The 5957-nt window shown below is 45.6% G+C and overlaps 1 long non-coding RNA gene across 1 annotated transcript; it reads left to right on the forward strand.

Annotated features, from left to right (window-relative positions):
- Positions 1-1580: 1580 nt before the first annotated feature.
- On the forward strand, positions 1581-4278 carry LOC140693943 (uncharacterized). The gene is made up of 3 exons (XR_012069662.1): positions 1581-1810; positions 2992-3056; positions 4148-4278. It is a non-coding gene; the product is annotated as an uncharacterized lncRNA (long non-coding RNA).
- Positions 4279-5957: the final 1679 nt, after the last annotated feature.

A 5957-nucleotide genomic window follows, 5' to 3' on the forward strand; every position in this document is an offset into this window, starting at 1 on the left:
CTTGAGTAATGTATGTCTTAGGTTCTGGGGAACACTGGTCTGAAAATGGGTTATTAAATTACTATATCATTCTCCAGTTAGAACTGTTTTGCCAGAGAAAAGGTAAATGGGAAGAAGTACCATATATACAAGTCTTTATGAAAGTCTATAATGAGGAAGGAAGGAAGCCAGGTACTAGATTGCTGGTTCAAATACAAGCAGAGAAGGAATATAAAAATGAACAGAGAAAGGTTACCAGACAAGTGAGGGAAGAAAGAAAACAGCAAGAACAAGCACCTTCCAATGTCATGGTCGCCCAAGGTATCATAGACGAGGAAGTTAAGGACTGACGGGGCCCGGGGCTCTCAGCTATGTTAAAGGTCCCCTGTAACAATTGCCACCCAAGAGCCTTGGGTACAGCTGACAGTGGGGTCTCAACTAGCGGACTTTCTAGTGGATAATGGCAGAAACTTCTGTCCCAGTACCAATGACTCAACTGCTGTTACGACCTGTGGAATGCAAATTTTGAGAAAGGGAGCAAGTAATTTGGAAACAAAAAGAAATCTTAAATGTCTTCTATAGAAGTCAGTAAAAATGTTTAGCTATCTAGTCAGGCAGCTTTGATTTGTTCCACCTGCCAAAAATTCAATTTCTATCCAACCTCTTCTGAGTCTTACATCGTTGTACCTAATTTATGGCTAAAGATTTAAAATGGGAATTATGAGGTCTCTGTGTTTGTGATTGTACGTACCTATATGTGTGCTGTATATATGTGGCATGGCAAAAATTAATTCATTAAAGAGCTCTATCCAATTGGCTTAAAGGAAATTAAATGCTTATATAAATACTCAGGAATATAAAAGAAACTGGCCAGAATGAAAATTGGGTTTATGTGATCTAAAAAATATTCAGTACTGAATTAATACCTGGTCATTGAAGTTAGCTTAAGCAAATTGGTTTGATAAATATAGACATGTCTCGAGATTCATTAATGTTAAGAATAAAACTTCTACTGTACTTAGGTTTAATAGAAATACATAAGATCTTGTCATATTTGTTAAAATTTGTTAGCAAGAAAAACAACTCGGTATAATATTCTTGTAAGTAACTTAAATACAGATGAGAAAGAGCTTTTCGGTAAACTCTTTAGGAATGATTATTTCAGGAATATCTACTCAAATTGTTAGAGCAGGCAGATAGCTAGATATGAGCAGAGAAAGGGGGACACAGACCAAATGGCAGGAATTAGGCAGAAAAGAGGGGCACAGGACAAATGCAGGAAACCACACGTCATGTGAGCAGCAGGGATCCTTGGGCTGATAAGGGACCACAACTTTTGGCTTGGAGACCAACAAAGAAAGGTCAGAAAAGGCAGGAATTTCCAGTGCCCGAATGTAACCTTTTACTCATTATGCCCTCATTTCAATAAAATTAGCCTTGCAGATCAGAAGTACCCATCATGCACCGACGCCATGAGGCTTCCGATCCAGACTGAATAAGGACAAAAATCCCTCCTCCCTTTGGGAAGGTGGAGTTGGGATGATAATCAGGGAATACGACCCAAACCCTTCCCTCCCCAATGAATATTCCGCCCATTCATTTTTACACCCTATGTAACTAACTTGCCAAAGAAACTAAGGGCAGCTGCTCACCTGAGCCTGCCCGCTCTCCCCTGAGAGTGTACTATCCATCCTTTAATAAATCCTCACTTTAACTTTTTAACCTCTAAGTCTTGTCTGAATGTTTTCTGGGACGGGACAAGAATCTGGTACACCAGTTGCACCTATCGGCGACATGTTTGGCAAGCTGCAGCCAGGAGATTGCAGATCTGGTAAGCCAAGGCCTCTCGCCTCCCTTGCGCTTGAGAGACTCAATTACTCTCTTATCATCTGTCACTTCTAGGGCGCTCGCCACTAAAACCAGTGAGGGGATCATGGACTAAAGAGACGATAGATCTGTTCTGATAGTTCAGTTCTTTGCCTACCGCAAAACAATTTTCTATGCTGCATTCTATAGGCACACAGTTAAGAGCTTAATACTACCCCCTCCCCGAGGCTATCCTTGTCTCCTCTCCCTGCCTCCACCTCGCTACTTTCTGGTCTTTCTCTGCAAATGGGAGGGGGGAAGGAGGAATTTACCGAGCACTTCCCAAACCTTGCTGCCAGGTTTGTTTTCTATTTCTCATTGTTACATATGCACAGGGCTTGTTAGGGAAAGTTCCCAACAACTTTCACAGGAAGCTAAGGACCCAAACAACTTATAGGATATTTGCCCTCTGGGTTTCAAAAATAAATACAGCTTTAAATAAACTACAAGAGAGCATAGACAGCGGCTGAGGCTGCAGTCCCTATGGGAGCTCCCTCCAGCCACAGGTGCTTACTGGGGGACCATGTCCCTGATGATGGTGGGGGGACAATCCCTCACCGCGCGATAGGGTTCAGGCTATCATTTGCTTCCTACCACGGCACAAGGTCCTGGCGTCTAACAGACGCCCTCATGGTACACTATGTATACGGGGTGTACACCTACTCCAACCCCGCCTCTCTTAAGGTGGGACAGGATCTGGGCAATAGGGCCATGCTCTTGGCTGCGCCCCGCTGATACTGCACTTGGCGTTTTCCACCCAGGCCCTCAGTTCCCCCTCAGTACAGGCATGATGCTTCCACCTCGCGTCACCATACACCTTTCCCCGTGCGCAGCCCGCTGGATGGAGTGCATGTGGGAGGGAGAAGGGGGATGGAACGCTAAGATCTGGGGCATCACCCACAAAAGAAAGAGGTTATCCCACTGGGCCTTCAGGAAGGTCGCCATCTCGGGTTCTGCAGACCCAGGATGGGACAAGGTGAGCTCCCAGGACACTGAGACCATCAAGGCAGTTTGCCATGTGGGGGGTCGCTACCCCTACATCGGCAAGGTTCGGCAGGACTAGGTGGACAGGGACGCCTGGAACCAGTCCTGTCTTACGAAGTCCCCAGGGAACCTCCTAACGTTAATGTTCCTTCTCTGTTACAGGAGCATTCTCTCCCTGAAGGATCCATGGGAAACACTTCCTCCATCCCCAAGGACTCACCTCTTGGGTGCGTTCTGAGTCACTGGAACCAATTTTCTCTAGATTCTTTAAAACAGAAAAAATTCATTTTCTTTTGTAACACAGCCTGACCCCAATATAAACTCAGGGACAATGAGGCCTGGCCAGAAAATGGAAGCCTCAACTATAATACTATCCTACAGTTAGACTTTTTTGTAAAAGACAGGGAAAATGGACAGAAGTTCCTTATGTTCAGGACTTTATGGCCTTAAGAGAAAACCCAGAGCTTTGCAAGTCCTATGTAAGGGAACCTTGTCGGCTGGGACCCATTCAAGCTACACAGAAGCCCCTATAATAGCAACTCTGGAGGAACACAAGCCCCAGACAGAAGACCCAAGCCCAGATGCTCTTTCACCATCTTCAACCCCTCCCCCACGCTATAAGCCTCTTTACCCTTCCGTATCGAAAGTGCAGCCAAACTTTCTTTGCCCCCTCCAGGAAGTAGCAGGTGGGCCTCAGGGAATTACCAGAGTCCACACTCCATTTTCTTTAACCTCAACCAGTGTCGCACACTGTTGGGCCGATTCTCAGAAGACCCCAGTCGGTTCACTGAAGATTCCAGACACTGACTCTCTGCTTTGATCTTACATGGAAAGACCTTAATATTGTCCTTTCCCACTGCTGCACCACTGAGGAAAAGACCCGTATCTGGGCATAGGCTCAAACATATGCTGATGGATTACACATTACCCAGCCACAGCAATACCCTGTGGGCTTGACAGCAGTGCCTCTAATTGATCCCAATTGGGATTATCATCCAGGCCAGCCTGGCATCACTAGAAGGGACCGCATGTTCCTTTGCCATATTGAGGGAATGAAATGGTGCATAATTAAACCTGTTAACTATGATAAGGTTAAAGAGATCACCCAGGGCCGAGATGAAAATCCAGCCCTATTTCAGGCTCGGTTGGTAGATACCCTCAAAAAGTATACTAATGTAGACCCAAACACTTTTGAGGGACATACTGTATTTGCAACCCACTTTATTAGCCAATCAGCCCCTGATATACGTAGAAAGCTTCAAAAGCTTGCCATGGGGCCCCAAACCCCTCTTAACCATCTTATTGGCACGGCCTGCAGTGTCTTTAATTATAGAGACCTGGCTGAGGAGGAAAGTTAGGACCAGCGTGACGTAAGACGGGAGCGACGGCAAGCCAAGCTTCTGACAGCTGTCATGATAAAACCTAACCCACCTCCTGGCCACCCCAAAAGTACTCCCAGAAGACCCCCCACCAGAAAGAGGAGTCTGTTTTGGCTGTGGGAGCCCTGAACACTGGAGCAAGGAATGCCCAGGAAGCCGGTCTCAGCCTCCACCCAAGATGCCATGCCCACTCTGTAAAAAGATGGGCCACTGGAAGAGGGAATGCCCTCAGCTCCGAAGGGAGGGAGGAAATTCCCCCACACCAGTCAAGGCAGTGGTTGATTGATGGGACCCGGGACCTCCCAATGCTCCTGAGAAGACAGTCATCATCACTCAAGAGGAACAACTGGTGACCATTGACGTGGCAGGTAAGCTTGTCCAATTTCTAGTGGAAACAGGAGACACTAAATCTGTCCTGACTTCTCACGCTGGGCCACTTTCCCCTGAAACCTGCTCTATTGTTGGGGTAGAAGGAAGGGCAAAGCTAAAACATTTCACCACCCCTCTAACTTGCGCCTGGGGAAATACCCTTATAACTCATAAATTTCTTGTCATGCCTAAATGCCCCAGCCCATTATTCGGAAAAGATTTTTCTCTCGGCCTTGGAGGTAACTCTTATGCTCCCTGAAAACCAAAAACAGGGCTTATTTTTGTCTGGAATATATATTATAAAAGATACAAACAGTCCAGCCAAAAATATTCCCCCAGAAATAAAAAAAAAAAACTTGTAGATCCACAGGTCTGGGATCAGAGAATCCCAGGAAAGGCAAAGTTTGTCACTCCTGTAAAAATAACTTCAAAGGAAACTAGTAACTTCACTTCCAGTGCCAATATCATATAAAACCAGAGCCTCGACGAGGCCTCCAACCCCTAATCCCAAAATTCATTAAATATGGGCTTTTGGTGGCATGCCAATCCCCTGTAATACTCCAATCCTACCTGTCCTCAAACCAAATGGGGAATACAGAATGGTCCAAGAACTTCGAATCATAAATGAAGCTGTAATTCCTCTCCATCCTATTGTTCCCTACCCATACACAATCCTCACTCAGATCCCTGAGGACACCGCCTGGTTTACAGTCCTAGATCTTAAAGATGCCTTCTTTTGCATACCCATTCACCCTGATTCCCAATACCTTTTTGCTTTTGAGTGGACTGATCCAAACACTAATGAAACGCTACAATATACCTGGACTGTCCTTCCTCAGGGATTCCAGGATAGCCCACACCTGTTTGGCAATGCCTTAGCAAAGGAACTAAGGGAACTCAAATTAGAGACGGGGCATTATTACAATACATAGATGACCTCCTTATCTGCAGCCCCTCAAAGGAAGCTTCAGACCAAAACACTATACAGGTCCTTCTCAGCACTCCTACTGCAGTAAAGTTACAGGGGACCACTAATTCGGTACATCTTTCTAGAATTAAACCTACCCCTCCCCATGAGTCTTCACAGGACACAGATTCCAGGCTAAGTACCATTATCTCCCCTTGTGCCTGCTGTTACCCTCATCCGCCCACACTGACAAATATGCTTTGGTGGATTTGCATACTTATTGTCCTCTTTCTCCTGCTAGCTCTCACAATCTTATGAGTGCCGCTTTAACACCACACCCACACTTGAAAAAAAATGCTCTGTCAGTACTGGGTTTAGTAAAACCCGCTCCAATTCTAAAAGACACCCCACAGTTTCTTTTTTTCTCTGCCTTTTTTTCTTTTTCTCTTCCCCCCTCACCCCCCAAGTGCTAG

This window comes from Vicugna pacos, unplaced genomic scaffold (genome assembly GCF_048564905.1).
Source record: "Vicugna pacos unplaced genomic scaffold, VicPac4 scaffold_20, whole genome shotgun sequence".
NCBI classification, from domain to species: Eukaryota; Metazoa; Chordata; class Mammalia; order Artiodactyla; family Camelidae; genus Vicugna; species Vicugna pacos.